Raw genomic sequence first — 24,751 nt, 5'->3', positions numbered from 1 at the left:
AGCTCCAGACCAAGGATTCCCAGTTCAGAGTGATTTACAGGAGAAAACATTGGCCAAATATCAACAGCAGATGACAGTGTACGAGGCTATCCAACGCTTACTGTAATCTCGGGCCACTGGTAGAGGTTTCCTGCCTAGGACAAGCCAGAGCTTCTCCAGGGAGGCAGAATGATGGTGAGGCGTCTCAAAGCCCTGTCATGAGACTGACTGGCAACCACCAGTTAAGCCCAAGATGCTGCTAGAAATACAAGCTGGAAGAGCGCTGGCACCTGAGCACACGGGGACAAGCACAAACATGTTTCTAGCAGCAGTCCTTGCGATGGCTACAAACAGAAACAACCTGAAATTCTATCAACAGAAGAAGGGCTCAAGAACATGTGGGGTGTTCACGATTCTCGCCAACATCATTATCAAGGCAAAGAGAAGTTGAATGAGAATACCTGCAGCCGGAGAGCCTTTGTTTATATCTAAGACCGTTCACAATAATTCTGTTGACTGTTAAGTGATACATATGTATGAAGCAAAATAATCAAGGGATGTATGGATGTGAGAACTAGCAAATCCAAGGAGGCTCCTTCTGTGTGGGGAGGGAGGGCAAGGCAGTGCGTGATGGGAAAACACGGCCTTTACTTCTAATCACGATGTTTCATTTCCTAAGCTGGGGTGTGGGGTGTCTGGTAAATGTTATTTCGATCTGTGCAGATTGCTGAGGTCTGTAATGCCCATCATATGTTGGGGAGGGGAGTCTTAACATTCGTATTAGAGCGGGATTTGCTAACATACAGTGTAAACTGCACAATCCAGCGGCATTTAGCATATTCCCAGTGTCGTGCAGACACCACCTCCATCCAATGCCAAAGCATTTCTCACACCGAGAGTAAGATCCAGGCCTATGGAGCGGCTTCTCCCCACCCCCCACCCCCCACCCCCCACCCCCCACAGGAAAGTCTGTCTGTGAAACAACAGCGCTTTATAAATAGACTGTCTTTTGTAGCGCAGCTTTAGGTTTGCACATCATGAATGGAAAGGACATAGATTTCCCGTAGAACCCCCAGCCCCACACGGAGGTCTTTGCCACTGTAGGAGCGGTGCATTTGTCAAGTGATGGACCTACACCTGTCCACAGTGTGCACTCGGGTTAACTCTGGTTTGTTTTTTTTGTTTGTTTTTTTTTTTTTTTTTTTTTTTGACTGGCAGAGTTAGACAGTGAGAGAGAGAGACAGAGAGAAAGGTCTTCCTCCCATTGGTTCACCCCCCAAATAGCCGCTACAGCTGGCATGCTGCGCTGATCCGAAGCCAGGAGCCAGGTGCTTCCTCCTGGTCTCCCATGCAGGTGCAGGGGCCCAGGACCTGGGCCATCCTCCACTGCCTTCCTAGGCCACAGCAGAGAGCTGGCCTGGAAGAGGAGCAACCGGGACTAAAACCCGGGGTGCAGGCACCGCAGGCGGAGGATTAGCCTAGTGAGCCGCTGTGCCGGCCTTGGTTAACTCTTGACATTGTACATTTTATGGGTTTGGACAAGTGCACAAGGATATGTGTGCACTAGTACAGTGCCATACAGAGTGGTTTCATTGTCTCCTTGCACTGTCTCCTTGCTCTTCCAGTTTGTCCCCCTCTTTAGAGAGTTTTAAGGGGCGTGCTTAAAACAGTCATGAAGCAGAAAGGACAGCGCATGATACTATCTCTAAACACTTTAAAGTTTGTCCTGAGGAAAAGAGATTCAGTTTCCATCCCGTGAGCTCCTGGTGGGCGTTGCGAGAAGGGAGGGCTGCTTCACAAGCTTGGAGCTGCACCTCAGGGCGGCTCAGAAGATGCTGTGGAGTCAGACTTGGGTTAGAGTCTGTCTGTCGCTCACTCACTCTGGGAGCTCTGCTTGACTTTTCTGAGGTTTGGTTTGTTCATATTTATAAAGTAGATACTAGCAGCACGGACTGATCTAATAGAATTTTTGTCAGGAATAATTTCAATGAAGTATGTGGATTACAGGGTAGTGATTAGTACAGAATAAGTGTTACATAGTTATAAAATAAATCTAAAAGATAAATGAAGACCTGTCTGTAGATAAAATATACTGAGCTTTTTTTTTTTAAATTATTTTTATTTCTCTGAAAGGCAGAGAGAGAGAGAGAGAGAGAGAGAGAGATATTTTTGTGTCTGCTGGTTCACTCCCCAAATGCCCACAACAGCCAGGACTGGGTCACACCAGATAGGAGACAGGGATTCCATCTGTATCTCCCGCATGGGTGGCAGGAACCCAAGTACCTTAGTCATCACCTGCTACCTCCCGGGAGCACACTTGCAGGAAGCTGCAATTGGGAGCAGAAGCAGGACTTGAACCCAGGCCCTCTGATGTGGGATGCAGACATCCCAAGCAACATCTTATCTGCCACACCCAAAGCCCACCCCATGGAGGGGTCGCTTGTGAGTCTGTCTGGCAGAAAAAGCAGGCCGTACCGAGGAGGCAGGAGGGCAAGTGCCTTGCTGGGGACCGCGAGGGTGGCGGGGGAGTAGCAGAGGAGTCAAGAGCACACGTGTAAGCCCCAGAAGAGCACAGCTGAGACTGACAAAGAGCCAGAGAAGGGACTTGGGGAGGCTGCCAGGCTGGGTAAGCAGCAGAGCGGAGTGAGAGGAGGTGAGAGCTAGGGGGACATGGGGCTGGCTGAGCAGCCGCTCTGCACGTGTGAGCCCAGGCTGCGCCAGCAAGCGTTGCCAGCGCTGTTTCCACAGAGCTTAGAGAGGCGGCTCTCGTCAGAAGGCACGTAGGTCCAAGGTGGACATAGAAAACGAGAGACGTTGTATACTAGTATCTCACTGGGCTCTGTCCCAGGGGGTCCACCAGTCCTTCATCCACTTGAGGATGCTTCTTTCTCCTTGGGAAATGTTTCCCTCTGCGCTCTTCTGTGGCTGACTGCCTACCCACTGGCTTGGGGGTGTTTGGCTTGGTGCTGTAGGTTGTTGGTCTTCTCTCGAGAAGGTGGAAAAGATTCCAGGACAGGGAACTAAGGCAGAAGCTGCAGGATGGTGGCCTTGGTGGCCGGGAGCCTGCCTCCCCAGTGGCTCTGTGTTGTATTGTATGCCAGCAAGGGTGCGGGGCTTCTTGTTTAAGGAAATTTTTGCAGATGGGTCCAGTACTGCAGTTGCAACCCTGGCCAGCCCGCCATGAGACAACACATTAAAAAATCTTCCTGCATCGTTACACTGTTTTAAGTGTCCGGGGGTGGTACAGAGGGTCTGAGCCTAGGTACCTTGCTCTGAACATTGTCTGGAGACACTTCAAAGTGTCTGGGTCTAAGGAGGACTCTGTCAGCTGACTTGACTGTTCCAAAATATCTCAAGACATCTTAAAACACACACATGCTCACATATGCACACACACATGCTCACATGGGCCCACATACATGCTTGTGCACACATGTACAACTGCAGACTCGTGTGCAGCTGGCAGTATGATGGCGGTGATGGTCTCGCAGGCACACAACGCAGGACTGGAAGGCAGCTTCTGGATGAACCCTGTTCAAGGCTGAAGTCAGGCTTTGGGTCAACTACTTTAGATTCTTCAAGGCTGCACGCCTCTGGATTTTGGTCAAGAGTAAACCAAGGTGGCTTTTATATCTCTGGAAAATGAGAGTCTTGTTACAAAGTCAGGGGATGAGTGGAGTGGTGTGGGTTCAAGACCAACTAGCCTTGACAGTATTTTCCCAGGTAAGCAGCACACGGTGTGTTTCAGTGATCTCTCCCCCGTAGATTTGTGCATCTAGTTTGTGTCTCAGTTCCAGCCCAGACAGGAAGGGATGTTTTCCTTCTCTGGTTGGTGAGTCAGCACTAATGCACTGTGAGACGGCGTGGGTGAGCCACGCATACCCCCAGCACTGGCACAGAGGGACGGCTCAGGGTGCGGGTGCCTTCTCAGAATATTAGGGGGCTCTTCCAGGGGAGACCTGCACTTGGAGGTTTTTTGTCATGGAACTGGAAAACAAGCTTTGAAAGAAGAAACAGGGTTGTCCATCAGCTCCCTTCCTGATACCTGCAAGACCTGAGTAACTCAAATACCTGAGGGTTTCTCCTGCACACCTCCACAGGGGACGGAAGTGGGGGTGGCGGATCCTCCTCTGCACCGGGCACTATGCATGGTTCTCCCCATATGTTGTCTCATTTTATTTCTGCTGTTTGCCATCCTCCATGGCTCCCGTGAGCTCGCAGCACTTAGCACTGGCTGTAATCCATTCTAGGAATTCAATAGTAATAGCTAAACTAAAAAGAGTTACACTGGTGTGGAGGACAATGTGAATAAGGAGACTTGGGTTCTAGCCCAGGCTTTCTGAACTGCCATGGGCCTGGGGCATAAACCATCTGCTCTGAGCCTCAGATTCTGCAAAACGCCAGGGTTGACTAAGGTCTCTGAGGCACAGCGGAGTCTGACCCGCAGTGGCTTTGTGATTGGACATGCATGAGGAAGGAAGTCTGTGGGTCTACAAGGAAGGCAACAGGCAACATGAAGAGAAGCCCTTTTCCCGGCATCGCAGCCCCTGCGGATCTAGCCAGGCTCCAAGATGGGGCTGGAGGAGCGGTGGAACCAGGAGCCGGTCCTCAGCAGGGCCAGCAGCCTCCGTTAGCCATGCGATAAAGCCAAGCCCTGGGTTCTGCTCGAGGAGGCACAAAGTAGTGCAGGAGAGGTAATTGCCTCATTGCCTGAAATAAGCACAATTTCGGAACAGATAAAACTTTATACTGTCTGTCAGTCCCCTGATACACACACGCACCCCTAACATGACAAGCAAGAGCTATTTGCCTGAACCGTAATGAGCATAAAAACTCATAAATGCAGAGGGGATCGTTCTTGACGTGCAGAACCCCCTTTGTTAAGCTCTTAGGGGTGCATGTAAGCGTGTGCGCATGCCCGTGCGGGCACCCAGAGATCAGAGATGGGAGCAGGAGCTCAGAAAAGGGCGTTCCAGCTGCGTCTGGCTCAGCCTGCGGCGCTGGATTTTGTCCGGCAATGCAGAGCGTGGCCTTCCCTGCCTACGAAGCTTGGGTAAAGGCTAACGCAGAGTGAACATACCCAGCAGGCCTTTGAGTCTTGAAAATGCCAAGCCCCTGGGTGTTTGACCAGAGAGGAAATGTGCTCGCCTCTGGCCGTCTTGGGAGAGCCGGCAGGTGGCCTCTCTCAGGCCATCGTTCATCACTGCTCGGCTCTCCGCTGTGTTCATTTTGTGGGCTGCGTGGAGTTTCAGGTGATGCGTTTGCTCTGCCCACAGAACAACGGTATTTCTGTTCCTGAATGTTGCCTGCTGCTTTTTTCAGAAATGAGTAAATAGTGAGTGTGTGTGTGTGTGCGCCCGCGTGCAGGAATGTGTATGTATGTGTACAAGAGAGATTGAATATGTGTGCACCAGCATGTATGTGGGCCCATGTGCGCATGTGTGTGTGCATATGTGAGCATGTGTGTGTTTTAAGATGTCTTGAGATTTTTTGGAACAGTCAAGTCAGCTGACAGAGTCCTCTTTTTTTTTTTTTTTTTTTTTTTTTTTTTTTTTTTTTTGACAGGCAGAGTGGACAGTGAGAGAGAGAGAGAGACAGAGAGAAAGGTCTTCCTTTGCCGTTGGTTCACCCTCCAATGGCCGCCGCAGCCGGCGCACCACGCTGATCTGAAGCCAGGAGCCAGGTGCTTCTCCTGGTCTCCCATGCTGGTGCAGGGCCCAAGGACCTGGGCCATCCTCCACTGCACTCCCGGGCCACAGCAGAGAGCTGGCCTGGAAGAGGGGCAACCGGGACAGAATCCGGCGTCCCGACCGGGACTAGAACCCGGTGTGCCGGCGCCGCAAGGCGGAGGATTAGCCTAGTGAGCTGTGGCGCCGGCCAGAGTCCTCTTAGACTCAGTACTTGTTATTGTCATATTCTTTCTCCAAATGGACAATGCTGCAGAATTGTGGAGCCGCTCTTGTCTTAATTACTGCAGAAATATTTCTAATTAGAAACAAGGGAAGAAGTGTTAGGGCTTTGCTCAGAATCAAAGACAGCATTATTTTCCGATGGATATTAAAAGCCTTGCAAAGGAGGCTAAGGCGATGTGGTGGATAGAGTTGTGAAGTGTGTTCAGGCCCCTGTGGTAAAATGCCTGGAAGGGGAAATTAAATATCTGGCAGGAAAACGCTCTCAGATGTTGGAATTATGCCTGCGGCTGTAACACTGGATGCTGTGATCCCATCTCCCTCAAACACAGAAGGGGATCAAGAGACCTCCAAGGAACCTGGGGGTGGGAGAGGGTTGGTGGCCCCAACGTGGGACCCCTAACCACCATCTTCCTTGGCTGTCGTTGACAGCACCTGGCCAGGTATTTTGAATGGAAGGTGTTCCTTCTCACCCGGCCACTTGCCTATCTGTTGTTGTTTTTTTCTTCACTATCTCTTTAACCTCGAACTAAGTGTGTGCATGAGGAATAAATCACGAGAAGTAACGAGTGCGAGAAGCCCAGCTTTTGGATCTATCCCGAGTGGCAAGGTGCCTGCCGTGTGTGTGGAAGATCGAACTTCCAGGGGGGCAGAGGGCTGAGCAGGTGACGTGGGCCAGGCTCTCTTGGCCTTGAGCAGGAAAGCTCTTGGGTCTGATGCAAAGTCCAGGGCTATGGACTGGCTGTGGTGCCTACCTCGAACTACAAAGACAGTGCTGTAGCGGGATGTATTTGATCATTGCCATCACTCCTAATGTTTCAGTTCCTGAAACCGAGAATAAAACCTGGAGGTATGAGGCAAGGGGCAGGGATGAGATTCAATCAGAATGGGAGTAACGCAGGAATGGAAAGGAAAGAGGCAGGAGTTGACAGGCTGGAGAGAAAGAGAAGATAAAGAATGATGCACTTTCACAAATTTAGGGGTCCCAGATAGACAGTGTGCCAGCGAAGTGACTTACTCCAAAACAGTGCCATGTTTCTCCCTGTCTTAGGTAGATGGCTTCAGTTGGCCCATAAAGCAGCAATGGTTTGGAGCCCAGGCTGTGTGACCCCCGATATATCACTCAACTGCTCTGAATTCCAGTTTCCTTGTTTGTATGCGATTCCCTGCGCTGTCTACTCCACACAGTTGTTAGCAAGACCAAACAGGGTCATGTGTGTGCAAGGACTTTGTGAGCTGGACGGTGCTGTATGCGTGGAAGGCACCACACAGATGGGCCCCGTCATTCACGACACTCGGGGTCTCAGTGGAAAGAGCCAAGTGTATGCATGTGTGTGTTCACATTCAAGAAACTGGCTTCCAGGTCAGGTTAAAGTGATCAGAAATAGAGCTTTCCCATCTCCCATCCCAGCGATGGGATAAGAGGAACGTCTTTTACTGTCATGTAGATTGGTCAGCTTCCTAACTGACACAGATTTTAGATAGCAAACAGCAAGGAAAAGGAAATCTCACTCGTCTCTCGCCAGCCCTGAGATCCGTTCCTTAGAGGAAGCCATTTTTTTTGCCATTTATTTGATTATCTACCTGAATACTAAATGTTATAATTTTTTCACATTTTTTGTATTGATTTTATTTTGTTTATTTGGAAGGCATACACAGAGAGAGAGAAAGAAAGAAAGAAATAGGAGAGACAGAGAGAGACAGAGATTTCCCATCCATTGGTTCACTCCCCAGAATGCTCACAAGAGCTCAGGCTGGGTCAGAACTCGGAGCTGGGAGTTAATCCAGGTCTCCCACGTGAGTGGCAGGAACACGACGACTTGAGCCATCACTGCCGCCTCCCATTGTCCACATCAGTAGGAAGCTGGAACTGGAAACTTAACTGGGATTTGAACCCAGGCACTCCAGTATGAGGTGTGAGGGACCCAAGCAGTGTCTTAATAGCTAAACCAAATGCCTGTCCCTACCTGAGTAAGTTTAGCTGTCACACCTAGAGGTCTATTTCTTGAGTTTGTCTTCTATTTCAACTTCAGGAATCATATATTGATTTACCGGTGGAAGGTAAGGCTTTAGCACCCTTAGACTCTCCCTCCACTCTACCCGCCATGCCACACATGCTACTTCCCCTTAACATATTTTCAATATGATAGGTTACAATTGTGCTTTGAATCAACATTTAGTATTTACATTATGTTGCCTTTGGGAGTATTATTCACAGAATAGCCCTGTAGTATATAATTACCATATTTCTGCTCTTGTACAACTGTTTGGTTGTCCCGAGAGTTCAATTTTTATCTGCTTATTTTTCATTGTGTCAAATTACAATGACTAGAAAACTTTAACAGACGCACAAAACTTGAGAACAGCTGGGCACCTCATGCGATGTGCCAGCTCTGTGTTCTCCACTCTGTTCCTCCCAGATCCTCGACTGCTTCAACTGTAGATCTGCAACACCCTGGTTCTTCTAGAACTTTCTTCACTGTATCCCAGGAGTCTCCTCGCTTTATTCTGGTCCTCTCTTTCCTGGACCCAACCCAGGAAGTCGCTTGCTTGACTCCCTCCCTCATTCTTCCTCCACAGCTTCTTGAGAAAGGGTGCATCTGAGGCAACTTTTTTAAAATGGAGACCTTGAATACCTGAAAATACAATCATCCTTCCCTCACACTTGACTGGTAGTTTGACTGGGTATAAAATTTTGCCTTGAAAATTATTTTCAGTCAGAGTCGCATGGACTGCTCCATTATCTTTTTTTTTTTTTTTTTTTTTTTTTGACAGGCAGAGTGGACAGTGAGAGAGAGAGACAGAGAGAAAGGTCTTCCTTTGCCGTTGGTTCACCCTCCAATGGCCGCCGCGGCTGGTGCGCTGCAGCCGGCGCACCGCGCTGATCCGAAGGCAGGAGCCAGGAGCCAGGTACTTCTCCTGGTCTCCCATGGGGTGCAGGGCCCAAGCATCTGGGCCATCCTCCACTGCACTCCCTGGCCACAGCAGAGGGCTGGCCTGGAAGAGGGGCAACCGGGACAGAATCCTGTGCCCCGACCGGGACTAGAACCCGGTGTGCCGGCGCCGCTAGGCGGAGGATTAGCCTAGTGAGCTGCGGCGCCGGCCTGCTCCATTATCTTTTAAAATCCAGTATCACTCTTGGAAGTCTGATGCCTTTCTGAGTCTGGTATTTTGTATGTTGCCTTTTATCTCTGGAAGCTTCTAGAGACCTGAAAATCTCTTTATCACTGGTCTTTTGAAATTCCATGATTAACCTGGATGTGTTCTTAGCTTCACTTATCATGCTGGGCAATCAGGGAGCCCTTCCAATCTGGAAGTTCATAGCCTTTCAAAGAAGACAATCTTCATGTCTTCTCGTTAATAATTTTCAGCGCTTTATTTACTTTCTCTTTCCCTGACAACTGTCAGTTGGAAATTGGACCTCAGGGATGGATCACCTCATTTTTTTAATCTTCCCTATTTTCTATCTTTGCGTACTACTTTCTGGGAGATTGCTTCATTTTTATTTTCTACATTCTGTTGATTTAATTTTTCCCATTATCTTAAATACCCAAGAGCTTTTTCTGCGTTTCCAAATAATCTTTTGTGATTGGGATTCTGTTTTGTCATCTCACAATGGAACGTTGTTTGCACTCAGTTTTTGTTGTTCTTTCCATCCTCTGCATTTTCTGTTCCTCTCATTTCCCCGTCAGTTTTGTTCTCTTCTACACCAGAGACCTCACGTGTCTGCTAATTCTTTTCTATTCATGTCTTAAATACGAGTGAGGCGCAAAGCTGACCAGAGGCTGTGCGCGAGCCCGTGCCCACGTGCTCACCTCTAGGGGGAGTGGGTGCGGGGAGGCATCGTCTGTGTGGTTTCTCCAGAGGAATTTTTGCAGTCTTTGCTGGGAGAGAGAACAGCATGTGCCTAGCTGAGAGAGGAAAAGGACTGAGCTGGGGAAGAGGCAGAGTGGGGATCTCGCTTAGTACCCGTTTTCAATGCTTCCCTTAGGATCTGCGGTCACGGGGGCAGGTGTCCTCAAGTGCACAAACGGACTCAGTGTTTGCAGAGCGAGACCTGTGGGGCTGAGGGCTGGGGAGCTGGCTGGGTAGGGGAGGAGAGTGACCGTAGAGGGGCTAGCAGCTCTGTGCAGACTTGCACCCAGTGGGTCCTGAGAATCCGCAGTTCCACGTTAATTCACACATTTGGACTTGCCCTGCCACAGGCACGTCCTCCTCTAACTTGGTGACGGATGGCCACCAGCGTCTCATCAAGGTTTCTACTGTCCTCTGCTGTAATTGGCTCCCTTATGTGTTTAAACCTTGTTCCTCTTACCAGTGAATTGGCTTTCTATTACTGTGTAATAGATGACCACGAGCTCAGCAGCTGAAAACACAAATCCTCATCCCGCAGTTTCCAGCCTCCAACGTGCTTTAGCTGTGTCCTTCGCTCAGGATCCCAGCAGACTGAAACGGTGGTGCAGGCCAGCTGCGCGCTCAGCTGGGGGGTTGCCTAGGGAAAGCCTCTTCCCGCTACTCCAGGGTGCTGGCAGAGTTCACTATCTTGCAGCTCCAGGGCTGGGTCCTTTGCGATGCTGACTGCCGACGGGCCTTGTCACCTGGCCACCTCCACTCAGCCACAGAGAACCTTCCTTGCCTTAAACCTCTTCAACCCTTCAAGTCTCTGATTTCCCTCCCTGTAACCAGGCAAAGAGAACTCCTTGCTGAGGGTGGGGTTTGGCCTAGCAGCTAAGACACCAGCACCCCCTATTGGTAGAGCCTGGGATTGAGTCGAACTCCTGTTGCCAGTTTGAACTTCCTGTTATTGCAGACCCTAGGAGGCAGTGCTGGTGTTTCAAGAACTTAAGGCCCTGCTGCTCCCATTAGATACCAGGATCGAGTTCTCTATCCAAGACTTTGGCCTGGGCCTCTCTTTGCTGTTGTGAGCATCTGGGAGAGTGAACTAGCTATGGGAGTTCTGTCTGTTTCTCTCTGCTTATCAAATTATTGAGTAAATAAAAGAATAGGGAAACACTTCACTTTGAAAGGGCACATGTGATTCGGACAGGCCCAGCTGGGTAACCTGCCTCTTTTACCACAGACTGTGTCTAGAAGTTTAACAGAACCTCATCCCAGGGGTAAAATCTCTTCTTCCCAGGCCCAGGGCTTACTCAGTGCAGGCACGTGTGGCAGGATGAGGGCAATCTTGTGGGCCAACTCAGAATCCTGCCTCCCAGCATGGAGAGATTTTAGGAGGAAAGACACAAGGGTGCATTTTTGACCCACCCTGTTTAACTAGAAGGCGTGCATGCCCTTGATAATGCATTGTTATTGTCACTGGATTCCTGTTATCAGATATCATTGCTGTGGACATTACAACAAATGTGACACCCCACTCCTCACGAGTGAGCAGTGGGCGATGGCTCAGGGACAATGAGATTCCTCCTCTCACCCAGATGAGTGAGCCTAAGAACCCAAAGCAGACCCCGCGTGGGCTCACATATCCTCTTCCCAAACCACAGGCTCCCTGGGGCCTGGGGGTCAGCCTGGAGCTGTGTGGTTCTGTTCTGTTCCCAGTGGCCCCAGGTGTGGATGCTGTGGACTGGCACCAGCCAGCTGCATGAAGATATCACCGGCTAGAGATAGCACCTTGGCACAGGGACCTGGCGACTTTCTTCTGGTTTGGCAGATCCCAGTGGTAGTTGTTGTATTCGGTGATGAATCACTAATTTCTAGAAACTTTGACTGGAACCTGAAGGCGGGAGATAAATGTGAGAGGGCGTGTTGCTCTGAACATTGCAGCAGATAAATGGCCAGTCACGGCTAACGACAGTTTTACATTTTCCGAGGGTAATCGAGTGAGATGTAACCAATATTCTGTACTTCATTAGCTTCATGTCTGCAAACCTTCACCGACAGGCTCTCCCTCACCGAGGGGCAGCCTGTCCATCCCACTTCTTGAAAAAGTCATTTTAAGCTTGGAAGAAACCAGTGGAAGAGCCACTGGCAAGCAACCAGCAGCAGGAGGGGCTTACGAGGAAGAAAAGGTCACACGAAATTCGGTCTTAGACTGAGAGAGAAGAGAAAGGGCGGAGGCAGGAGGAGAAAGACTGAAGTAGAGAAAGACGGCCTGAGATTGGTGTTCAGCTACTGGTAGGTTGCTCAGTGTGCCAGCAAGGCACTGGTAATCCAGGAAACGTGGGCTGTATCTGTGAGCAATCACAGAGGAGTCTCTGCCCGCTGCTACCACCTAGGATGGTAGCAGGGAACACCTTCCTCTGTATCCCCCTGGCCTCTGCTCCTAGTGAGGGTGCCTGACTTCCTCTTTGGAAAATCTGCTTTAGTCACTGTCCTGTGGAAAGAGGTGGAGAGACACGGTACTGAATGGACACCCTGAGGAGGATGTGAAATTCCTCCTGCCAAAGTGCTTGGAGCCCCTGTGTGAGAGCCTGCCCCTGCTGTACTACCGTGGCCCGAGAGTCTGGTGTGATCTCACCTACAGGGGATTCCAGTAGCTTCCCATCAGGTGTCTCTGCCTCGAGTCTTGGTGCAACTCCATCATGTTTCATGCAGCCATCTTTTTTTTTATTTAGTAAATATAAATTTCCGAAGTACAGCTTATGGATTACAATGGCTCCCCCCACCCCCATAACTTCCCTCCCACCCACAACCCTCCCATCTCCCACTCCCTCTACCATTCCATTCACATCAAGATTCATTTTCAATTATCTTTATATACAGAAGATCGATTTAGCATATATTAAGTAAAGATTTCATCAGTTTGCACCCACACAGAACATAAAGTGCAAAATACTGTTTGAATACTAGTTATAGCATTAATTCACATTGAACAACACATTAAGGACAGAGATCCCACATGAGGAGTAAGTGCACAGTGACTCCTGTTGCTGACTTAACAATTTGACATTCTTGTTTATGGCGTCAGTAATCACCCTAGGCTCTTGTCATGAGTTGCCAATGCTATGGAAGCCTTTTGAGTTCGCCGACTTCGATCTTGTTCTGACAGGGTCATAGTCAAAGTGGAAGTTCTCTCCTCCCTTCAGAGAAAGGCACCTCCTTCTTTGATGGCCCTGTTCTTTCCACTGGGATCTCACTCACAGAGATCTTTCATTTAGGTTTTGGGTTTTTTTTTTTTTTTTTCCAGAGTGTCTTGGCTTTCCATGCCTAAAATACTCTCATGGGCTCTTCAGCAAGATCCGAATGCCTTAAGGGCTGATCCTGAGGCCAGAGTGCTGTTTAGGACATCTGCCCATCTATGAGTCTGCTGTGTATCCTGTTTCCCATGATGGATCGTTCTCTCCCTTTTTGATTCAACCAGTTAGTATTAGCAGACACTAGTCTTGTTTGTGTGATCCCTTTGACTCTTAGACCTATCAGTGTGATCGATTGTGAACTGAAATTGATCACTTGGACTAGTGAGATGGCATTGGAACATGCAACCTTGATGGGATTGTGTTGGAATCCCCTGGCACATTTCTAACTTCACCATTTGGGGCACGTCCGATTGAGCATGTCCCAAATTGTACATCTCCTCCCTCTCTTATTCCCACTGTTATATTTAACAAGGATCACTTTTCAGTTAAATTTCAACACCTAAGAATAAATGTGTGTTGATTACAGAGTTCAACTATTAACTAGAACTAAAAATACTAAAGTCAGGACAAGGGCTGATCAAGTCACCATTTCTCATAGTTTCCATTTCACTTCAACAGGTTTCCCCTTTGGTGCTCAGTTAGCTTTCCAAATCAATGCTCTACTGAGAAACCCTTGGTGGACCTCATTGTCTAGGGTGCCACATTTCTGATCCTGACATTCCATGCTCTCTGTGAAACGGCTCTAACGGTGTCATTTCCAGCTGTTGCACTCCATGTGCCCATGTTCTAACCCCACTGACCTGCACCTGTCACTGAGGTCACTCTGCACTCTCCCCTCGGTGCCCTTGCCCATGCCTTTCCTTCTGCCTCAAGCACTCTCCTCCATTCTCTGTCTAAATGTTAGAAGCCACTCATGCCTCAAGTACCAACCCCAGCCTCACTTTCCCCAAGGATCTTTTCTCACCACTGATTTTCCTACTTGATCAAATTCTCCTTAAGGCACACTGGAGCTGTATTGTGGACTAGTGGTCAATGAAGGGGAAGTAAAGACCAGATAGGCTCAAGGTCATACGGATAGGATGGACAGAGTTGTGGACTCTCCTAAGGAGGCTGGCTGCAGTCCCACACACAAGGAGCCTGATTTAAATGTGCTCAACTGGGATGTGCCAATCCAATGTGGAAGGTACTGGGACAGGAGATGCTGGCCTCAGAGGAGCTCAGATGTCCTGTGGCTGCTGCTGCTGGGTCAGCACACCACTGAACAGGTGCGTGGCATGCAGGGAACTCAACCTGGGAGACCGAGGACCCCTCCCGTGCACAGCACAGCTGAAGTTGGTGGAGTGTCTGTTTGGACAGTGGTAACTTGTACATAGAAATCTCAGGTGAGCTTGGAATTTGAAATACAAAGTGCAAAGGCAGGGAAGAGTGTTGGGCACAGTGCAGAGCAACGCACAGCAGCTCCTTCAACTCCAGCTGAGCAACAAGTGACCCTGGGAACACACAGACTCCAGCTGGCTCGAGGTGAGCGCTGCCCACTCACTCTACTCAACTCCCTGCCATCTTGGACGTCCGCCTGCTTCCCTGCAGTCACTTCTCTATGCCTGCCGTGGAGAGAAGTCTTCAGACTTTTGAAGAGGCTACGAGGAGTCGTGTTCTGTTCAGAGCATCCTCCACACACGGAGGTGACGGGGGGTGATCTGACAACTCGCAGCACGTCCCACAGACTCCGTGGTGCCGAAAGGCCACTTGTGCTTTGAAATGCCTCTAAAAGGCATGCCACATTTGAGTTCTCAGTTGTGCAGTGTCATTTCAGATTCGTCCCACACTGAATTCTGAGAAGCACCTCTGCCCTCGTGGCCTCTCTGCCTTTAGACCAGACTGGAAGGAAGTTCCATGTCCCATTAGCCACATCTCGAGGACTGGAGAGGAAGAGTGCAGGGAGAGGCATCCGGAAGATGCGAGATGGCTGGTGATTCTGTTTCTTGCTCAACAGAATCTACATGAGCATACTCTCACTCTGTGCCTGCTCTCCTTTGGTCTTTCACACAGAGCACACTTAAGCTCATCCCCGGGTCAAAGTAGCCTCTTTTATGTCCATTTTCCTCATTGTCCTAGGCAGCTCCTTGAAGAAAAGACCGTCCCTTAGCCCTGCCACAGGGCTCCGTCCATAATGCACCATAAAAATGAGCATGGCTTCGTTCTAATCTCCCGTCCTTTGATTCTTCTGTTCTCCTTTCTTTAGCCTTTTTAAGTGTGCGTGGGGTACAGTGAGATACACACACTGTGCATTGAACAGGTCAGGGTAATGGGCGTATCCATCACCGCAGGCATTTATCATTTGTAATGGGAACATTCAAGTGCTCTCTACTAGCTATTCTGAGATACGCAATTATCGTTGTCAACCACAGTTATCCCACTGTGCCGTGGAACAGAAGCCACTCCTGCCCAGCAGCACCCTGTGCCCATTAACCAGCCTCGCTCCACCCCTGATGCCACCCTCTCCACCCTGCCACGACTCTTCTGCTCCCCATTTCTGTGAGATCAACCTTCTAAGCTTCCAAGATAGGTGGGGACATGTGGCATTTGTCTTTCTGAGACTGACTTACTTCATTTAACATGATGTCCTCTAGTTCTATCCATGTTGCCACAGGTGTGGGATTTCATTTTTTCTAGTTCAATCATATGAATTCCTTTCCATCTAAGTTTCCCATCTTCTCTCCCATCCCTATCTCAGTCAGATTGCAGAGGCCAAAGGAAGCCTGTCAGCAAGCCAGCCTGGTACCCCAAAGGGAAGGCTCAGCGCCCATCATGTTCCAATTCCTTCATCTCTAAGAGTCTAGAACTTTCTCCTCCTTGGCCAGTCCATATGCATTCCCCTGTCACATCTACCATGCACAGTGCCTGTGACCCATCTCTGGCATAGTATCTTCCTAGACAGCGCTCATGCCTCAAAATCTCTCTCTACTTCTACGAGAGGCAATGGGGACCCATGATACAAACCTGGCCTCTGAAGCTGTGTTGTATGTTATGAGGGAATCATAGATACAAATATATTCCAGGGTATGTAACCTCTGTGTTTACAAACGAGCCTCTCCGTTTCTACCAAGTCATCCTCCCCAGTCTACAGGTTGAAATCTCTTCTACCCTGAACAAATCTTTCCTCCCACCCTATATCCACCTTAATCTCTCTCTCTCTCTCTCTTTCTCTCTCTCTCTCTCTCTCCCCCCCCCCTCTCTCTTTCATCCCAGCATCATTAAATGGGTAACTTAGACTTACAATCTCCACCTCCTCACCTCCCATACATGCCTCCTCAGCCCACAATAATCTGGCTTCAGCTTCTACCATGGCCCCAATGGTTGTCACTAAGACCACCGTCACTCTATTGTCCCACCTCATTCCCTATTTGTCACTTTTGACCCAACAGCCCACTCACTTTTTCTTGAAATGTTTCCTTCATTTCTGAGATACTATTGTTTCCTGGTTGTAACAGTTTTTGTTTGTTAGGTTAAAGTAATAATCCCCAAATCTCAGTGGCTGACAACAATAAAGGTTTTGCTTTATACATCATCAGTTGCAGGTTAGGTATAGCTCTGCACCACGAATGTTCTTTGGGGATCCAGGAGGAAGGAGTCAGTGAACTTATAGCAGAGGAAAAGAACCATATGGACAGTGTCTCCTACAACCTCCACTTAGATGTAGTGTACATCACATTTGCTCACATCTCATTCCATGCCCAATCCTGGCATCAAGAGTTCAAACAAGCACACTCTTCCTACCTGCAATGAGAAAGAAAATTCAGTGATTTTCTGGGAAACACAGCAACCGAAAGGGAAAAATAAGACCATCCTGGCTCCCCTTCTACCTTTCCAGTAGCTTGTTCTTAGCGTCTGTCATTCGAGTATCATGTGCCACCAGTTCCTAACTATTCGTGCTCTCCAAACTTCTTGCTTTACATATGCCCCATGGGAAATCCTGTCCATGACTTTGCTCTCAATAAGTACATATATTCTTAAGATTTATATTTCCCTTTTTCTATCTCATGGTTAATGACACTGTTGTTAGCCCAAATCCCAAACCAGAAACCAGAGGGGGTCTCACTGTTCCTCCTTCCTCATCCCATTCAATGAGCTAACTACCATTCATTCTGCCTTTAAAATAGATCCCTGCTTTCTCCTCCACTCTTTGTTCACTCTGCAGTTACCCTCGAACTTCAGGAGTACTTATCCTCTAGCCAGTCTGCACGCTTCAGTCACTTTTCACTCGTCCATCTCTGTATTACAACAAAAGTTCTCCCGCCCTCTCTCCCGGAATCTTAACTTGCCTCTTGTTTTGCATAAGAGATTTCAGGAATGGGTATTTGGCAAGGTGGTTAAGACAACTACTTGGGATGCCCTCATCCCATACTGGACTGGCTGGGTTCAGGTTCTGGCACCGTTTCCTATCCCGCCTTCCTGCCTGTGTGCATGTTGGGAGGCAGCCGTGATGACTCAAGTACTTGGGTCCCCGTCACTCATGCAGGAGACCAGATTGAGTTCCTGTCTGCTGACTTGGCCCTGGCCCCGCCCTCGCTATTGCAGATATTGTGAGGGGACTGAACCAATGGCTAAAAGATCTCTCTGTCTTTCTCTCCCCGTCTCCCTTGTCCTCTCCCTCTTCCCCGCCTCTGTATCTTTCTGCCTTTCAAATAAATAAAAAATTAAAAAAGAAACTTCACAGGTTCTCCAGTTTGCAGTAAAATCCTAGTTTCACACTGTGGCTCTCAGTGTTCTTCACAGCCAGGATCCTGCTTCTTTTTGCACCACTCTGTAATGCCTGGTCACCATCTGGTATCCCTGCTGCAGAACCGAACTTCTCATTAGTATCAAAATGCCCCTCGATGTTTCTGTCCCCATTTAGTTACTTACAGGCTTCCCTGTGCCCAAAAGCTCTTCCCATTTCTTCAGTCTTAATCCCTTAAGAACTGGTCTTGGCTCCTCTCATAAAGCCTTCTCTGACCTTGCCCATTCCCCTTGCACCTGCTCTCCAATGGGTAACGCCAGCCTCTGCAATGTTAGTCACACTGCATTATTGCTCACCTGGCTTCTCTTCTTTACATAGACGCTGTGTTCCCAGGAGCAGGGACTGCATCATTATCCTCTCTGAAACTGCCCAGGAACTAACACAATGCATACACATTGGATACTCAATAAGTGTTTGTTGAAGGAAGGAATAAACAAGCGAATGACATCATCTGGACTGGGTCACATTAACATCGTGGTCAGATTTTCTAGTGGGAAGTTTTCTTCCCTGGCTGCTTGCCAGCTGCAGGAGACACAGTGTCCTTTCTGCGTTGAGGACTTCTTGCCTTTGTGTTGAAAGCATTCTCTCTGCAGCCCCAGTAGTCTGAATCTGATGGTCCCAGATGCGAGAAACCCTTGGCAAAAATCACCGTGTCTCCTCACAGCTGCCCTGTACTCCAGCTTTCCTAAGTGAGCCCCGCCGCTGACTCAGGTCCTTCCATGGACTCTCTGGAGCTCCCTAAACCTGAGCTATACCCTCACTCTTTCTGCCCTCCTCCCCTCTCCATCTCTGCCAGCCATTTGCTTTCCAGAGCTCAGTGCAAAATGGAAATGTGGAGTCCCTTGTTCAATATCATTAAGAATTTCAAAAGAGTTGCCGGCGCCGCGGCTCACTAGGCTAATCCTCCACCTAGCAGTGCCGGCATACCGGGTTCTAGTCCCGGTCGGGGCGCCAGATTCTGTCCCGGTTGCCCCTCTTCCAGGCCAGCTCTCTGCTGTGGCCAGGGAGTACAGTGGAGGATGGCCCAAGTGCTTGGGCCCTGCACCCCATGGGAGACCAGGAGAAGCACCTGGCTCCTGCCTTTGGATCAGCACGGTGCGCCGGGTGCGGCGGCCATTGGAGGGTGAACCAACGGCAAAGGAAGACCTTTCTCTCTGTCTCTCTCTCTCACTGTCCACTCTGCCTGTCCAAAAAAAAAAAAAAAAAAAAGTAGCAGCAATGCACAGGGCTTTAGAGCACAGGGACCCATTTGGTTGCCTGGGCCCTGCCAGCCAGCGCTTGGAAGCATCTACATACAGAGGGTCAGACTAGGAATAGTCTGTCCGTTCTTCAGGAAGATGAGTGAGGGATGATGAGAGAGGGTACGTTTGCCTCTGTTTAAGGGCAAAATCACTGGAACGAATTTGGTGGAATAAGTTAATTCTGAATGAGGTCTTCAATTAATGTAGCTGGGAAGAGAGTTTGGAAAATTAAAAATATGAGGTGTCTTCAAAAAGTTCGTGGAAAATATGTATTATAAAAAAATGCAAGGATTTTAAAATTTTGTGCACCAACATAGATTTATCTTGTTAAAAAAGATTTATTTTATTCATTTGAAAGTCAGAACTACAGAGAAAAAGGGAGAAACAGAGATCTTCCCCCTGTTGGATCATTCCGCAAATAGCCATGGCTGGGGCATGGTCAAACCAAAGCCAGGAGCCTGGAGCTTCATCCGGCTCTCCCACATGGGTGCAGGGGCCCAAGCACTTGGGCCATCTTCTGCTGCTTTCCCAGGCACATTAGCAGAGAGCTAGATAGGAACTGGAGTACCCAGGACCCAAACCAGTGCCAATATGAGATGCTGGCGTCACAGGCAACAGCTTAACCTGCAACTCCATGGATTTATCTATAATTCCATTTTTGTATGAACTTTTTGAAGTACCTCCTATGTGTATGTGTGTGCGGTATAATTAATATGTGTGATTCTTTGATAAGGGACTGGACCTATGCCATTTGGAAGTTGTTTCAGTAAGAATAGCTGTCTCATCAGAAGCATTTTGTAATTATGAAGAAATTGCTTGTCACTGCTTGCATCTAATCAGGAGATATAGAGTGATTGCGTGAACTCCAGGCTTTGAGGTGTGGGCAGAGTGCTTTCATCCTCTATTAGGGCTCTGTCAGGTGGCAAAAGGACAAGGAGTAGGACGAGCAGGGGTGGAGAGCTCATTCTTTCATTCATCCATTCATTCAGCTAAGCATTTGTTGAGGATTCCTTTTGTGCCACTCAGATCAGAACGTTCCTCATAGCAAGGGCAGATGCGACATTAGATATTAGGACCAGCCCCAGGAGCCACAAATGGGTTAAGTCCATTCAGCCATAAAGCACCTCTTCTGAACCAGTGGTGAATTTACAGTACAATAACGCTTAGACTTAGGGGTGGGGCTTAGTGTCCTTGTGGAGAGGAAGGGCTGAGATCGGGAAGCCCTGGGTTAGGTTGGAGGGATTCCCTTTCTTCTTTTTATTTTCCCTTTCCTTCAACCTAACGATGAATAGTAATGAGAAAGTTCCTGAGCTCCTGGGATTTGCCCCAATGCTGCGGTGCGCCACACCGAGCACCACACTGGTGGTAGTTATTGGTCTTTTTTTTTAATTATTTATTTATTTATTTATTTGACAGGCAGAGTGGACAGTGAGAGAGAGAGACAGAGAGAAAGGTCTTCCTTTGCCGTTGGTTCACCCTCCAATGGCCGCCGCGGCTGGTGCGCTGCGGCCGGCGCACCGCGCTGATCCGATGGCAGGAGCCAGGAGCCAGGTGCTTCTCCTGGTCTCCCATGGGGTGCAGGGCCCAAGCACCTGGGCCATCCTCCACTGCACTCCCTGGCCACAGCAGAGAGCTGGCCTGGAAGAGGGGCAACCGGGACAGAATCCGGCGCCCTGACCGGGACTAGAACCCGGTGTGCCGGCACCACAGGCGGAGGATTAGCCTAGTGAGCCGCGGCGCCGGCAGTTATTGGTCTTAACTCTAGCACTGGGAGACACTTCCAATGTGTCTTGCACTTGTAGAGCATCTTCCAGGTTCCAACCATTATCTCATTTTGAGTCTCATAACACCCTCATTTGGTAAATTTAAGGTAGAACTACATGAATTCGCTTTTCCTGTGAGCCAAATGTGAGCAAACCTTGGCAGTTTCATATGGCTCAGTCTAGCATTGCTGATGCTGAAATCCCCATTTCCTCTGCACCCAGAGCAGAGCCTGAACCCACGTCTGTGCTGTTAGCATCCCCTTGGTGTAAGGGACCCCAGGCAGCAGCGCGGGCATGGATGGGGAGTGTTCGTGTTAATGTGCTTTAACTGTCCTGTTTCAGCCCCAGACTCAGTAATGGTGCTCTGCGCAAACTCATTAATGTTTAATCAGTTGACTGTAATGATTTGTTACAAATGATCTTTAATTCTTGGCTGTGGTTAATCAGTACTGAAAGGCACTTTCCCTGTTATTTTATTTGGATAGGACTCTTAGTGAAATACTTGCCTGCCATTACTTAATCACTTATTTGTTTTCCCTCTGCACACAATTTCTAGCGGCACACAGCAGTATTTAATGTGGGCATTTTCCCTTTCCTGAGTGAATTGAGTGCCCTAAGCTGTAGGGGCAGGGAGAGACAGGGCCTGAGTGGGTGTCTGTGATTTGATTTGATGCCTACTGACCCTCTTCTGCAGGCCAAGCACAAAGCAGGTGTTGGAGCTGTGCTGACCTGTTTTGAGCCATTGCAGCTCAACTTGGAAACGGATACTCTCCCAGCACATGGTGCAGGAGAGGGAGTTTAAAAGGATGGTCCCTAACCCATCTCTGGCATGTTAGGAAATCTTCCTGGAGGGGGTGAACTGGGGAGATAGGTAGTAACCAGAAAGGCTTCTCCAGGCAGGTGGAAAGACAGAAGTAAAGGTCCAGAGAGAACAGGTGTGGGAATCGAGAAGACACACGTAGCAGAGTGTCCTTAGGCAGGGAGCAGGTGAGGGAGGGCGGGTCTAGAAAGAGGAGGTTGGGAAAGTTAAGTGAGATGGGATCACAACACGCCTCAGGCACCCCTTATACCTCGAGAAGTTCAAGAGGGGAAATAACCTGAGTTGATTTGCTTTAGAAAAATCCTGGGAGCAGCATGAAGAATGGATTGGAAGTGGGTTAAGCAGAGGAGGGAGACCCAGTGTGGAGCAGGAGGAGGATAGGGGTGTGGAGGGTTGGAGAGGTAGTAAAACAGGCTAGAGAAGGCAGAGGCTTGAGGGAATGAGCAGCTCTGAGATGAGGCCAGTGGATGCTGGGCAGGGTGCAAGGTGTGGCACGGGAAGAATGGGACAGAAGTGAAACATCTGGCTGCACTCACCAGGGTTCGCCATGGGTAAGACCGGGCTGCCACTGCAGGGAGGGGGAGGGCTAAGAGCTGATGGAGGAGCCAGGGCTGGGGCTGATCTCTCACCAGCTATTGGCTCTCAAGGATCAACTGGGATCTGTTATGTGGGATTCTGACCGGTGAAGGGAACTGAATTCCCTCACTGCCCCCAGGCTCTGATCAGTTAGCCTCTCCAGGGAGCCCAGCACCACCATTCAAAGATTTGAGTCAAACCTTGGAGCTGAATGATTCAGGAGACACATGTCTGACTGCAGGGAGAGGTGTAACCTGAGACCCTGCCCGCGGCCTGTCTCTGACAGGGCCTCCAGCCTCTGTGTGCAGTGGCCCAGGGAGCCTGCTAACAGGGCGGTGCTTGTCACTGGGGTCAGAGGAAGGACTGGCTGATGGGAGAATTGCCATGGCAATAGTTGATCTGCCTACTAAAGACAATTCCCTCTCCCTCTATGTCCAACACGGATTTGCCTGACATTACCTCTTTTGCTGTCATTTCTAGAAAAGCACAGCAAGTGTGAGAAGAATTAAAAGTGTGCTCTTTATAGCCATTTTGGGTGGCTCCACTCCCTCTATCCATTAGATGTCTGTGGCTGTCTTTAGATCCTTCCCTTTTGCTGTCCAACACCATGAACTGATGAGACCAGTTCATGGTTTAGTATGAGTGACTTGCATGTACCTGTCTCTTGGGGTGGTGAATAATAGCATAAAGGGCTGACTCTAGGAATGTGAGTCTCAGAAGCAGGGACCTGCAGTTTTGAGAAGACCTTCCAGCCACACCGGATAAGCCACTGCCTGGGCCTAGATTTGCCTTCTTGGTTCTTGTGCGTTCCCAGAAGGACCTGTGAGGTTTCTCAGAACGTCATGATGTAAATCCAAGAGGATCTCTGACTTCCTGTAGCCTTGGAAAGTGGATCCCAGGCGCATTCAGGAGAAACAGGCACTGGCACAGCTGGTTTCCCCGTCTGTGATGCTCCTTCCCACGTCTAGCCCTGGCCCTCGCATCGTCATCTGAGCCTTCTCCCCAGCCAGCTCTGCTCACGCCTCCCCAGCCCCTGGTGAGTGGCCATGTGCAAATCTCTCTAGAGATGCAATGGTTAAGACGCCATTGGAATGCCTGTATCCCATGTCGGAGTGTCCTGGCCTCACTCCTCACTCCAGCTACCTGCTAATGCCCATCCTGGTGACTCAAGTACCTGAGCCACTGTCATCCCTGGGGGAGACCTGGAAGGAAGCACTGGCTCCTGGATCGGGAGCTCTGTCGTCTCCTTGGGCCTGAGCGTCTATTTCTGGGGAAGGAGCCCTTTCTTTCTTTCTTTCTTTTTTTTTTTTTTTTTTTTTTTTTTTGACAGGCAGAGTGGATAGTGACAGAGAGAGACAGAGAGAAAGGTCTTCCTTTGCCATTGGTTCACCCTCCAATGGCCACTGCGGCCGGCGCACCACGCTGATCCGATGGCAGGAGCCAGGTGCTTCTCCTGGTCTCCCATGGGGTGCAGGGCCCAAGCACTTGGGCCATCCTCCACTGCACTCCCGGGCCACAGCAGAGAGCTGGCCTGGAAGAGGGGCAACCGGGACAGAATCCAGCGCCCCAACCGGGACTAGAACCCGGTGTGCTGGCACCGCTAGGTGGAGGATTAGCCTATTGAGCCGCGGCGCCTGCCAGGAGCCCTTTCTCAGCCGTCTCTTTATCACTGGTGATCTTTAGTTCTCACAGAGAGTAACTGATTGGGATATGCATTTTCTTCTCCTTTGTGGGGAGAGGTGCAAACAGGTGACTGTAGCATGGAAAGCAGGGAGGGGTTCTGTTTGCAACGTTTCTCTCCAGGCATTGCTGCTGTGTTTCTCGGGCCCTTGCTGACTGAGGAGAGCAAGATGAAAGAGTCACTATTTGTGCCTCTCAGAAGGTCGATTCGAACATAAGCGTGAAAGAGTGAAAATGTTGAAATCGTGGTTTCCTCTTATCTCACAAGGGTGGTCTTGTCCTTAAACACTGTCACCCGGGAACTGGCCGGCTCTGACTAGATTGGAATCCCCATGCAGGCCTCAGCCTCCCAAGCATAGACTTCAACATCTGGGAGTTCTGAAACTCCCCCGGAGGCTGGATTCACCAGAGCTGGTGTTGCCTCCCACCCAGCGGGTATTCACAGGAGCGTTTTTGTCAAAATGGTTGGCAGGGCACTTGCTAATGCAGGGTGAATGGAGGCCAAGGATGGAAATCAACTTGAAACATTCTGGATGGTTCCATTCAAGGGGGAACCAACTTACCCAAAATGGCAAGAGTGTGCTCTACAAAACACAGAGCTACATGACAACTTTGGATCATACCAGGGCCCCCAAAACTCAAAATTTGGGATAGAATTTATTTGGAAAGCAGAGAGGGGGCGTGGGGAACAAAGAGCTCTCCTATATACTGGTTCACACCTCAGTGCCTGCAATAATGGAGAATGGGTCAAGCCCAATCCAGGAGCCAGTGCTTCCTTCCAGGTCTCCCCCAGGGATGACAGTGGCTCAGGTACTTGAGCCACCAGGATGGGCATTAGCAGGTAGCTGGAGTGAGGAGTGAGGCCAGGACACTCCAACATGGGAGATACAGGCATTCCAATGGCGTCTT

The 24,751-nt window shown here is 49.4% G+C and overlaps 1 protein-coding gene and 1 long non-coding RNA gene across 4 annotated transcripts in view; one reads left to right on the top strand and one right to left on the bottom strand.

The window, feature by feature from the left end:
- The window catches only part of TNR (tenascin R), a 435,083-nt gene that overhangs the window by 191,288 nt on the left and 219,044 nt on the right, over positions 1 to 24,751 (top strand). The gene's annotated exons all lie outside the window — the stretch shown is intronic.
- LOC149125269 (uncharacterized) lies at positions 12,553 to 18,487 on the bottom strand. Its single transcript, XR_016236873.1, has 3 exons — positions 18,059 to 18,487; positions 17,698 to 17,818; positions 12,553 to 16,759 (listed from the first exon to the last, which is right to left on the bottom strand). It is a non-coding gene; the product is annotated as an uncharacterized LOC149125269 (long non-coding RNA).

The sequence above is a fragment of the Oryctolagus cuniculus genome, chromosome 7 (assembly GCF_051225735.1).
Source record: "Oryctolagus cuniculus isolate XC-2025 breed Fujian yellow rabbit chromosome 7, ASM5122573v1, whole genome shotgun sequence".
NCBI classification, from domain to species: domain Eukaryota; kingdom Metazoa; phylum Chordata; class Mammalia; order Lagomorpha; family Leporidae; genus Oryctolagus; species Oryctolagus cuniculus.
This window is presented reverse-complemented; position numbering and strand designations above follow the sequence as displayed.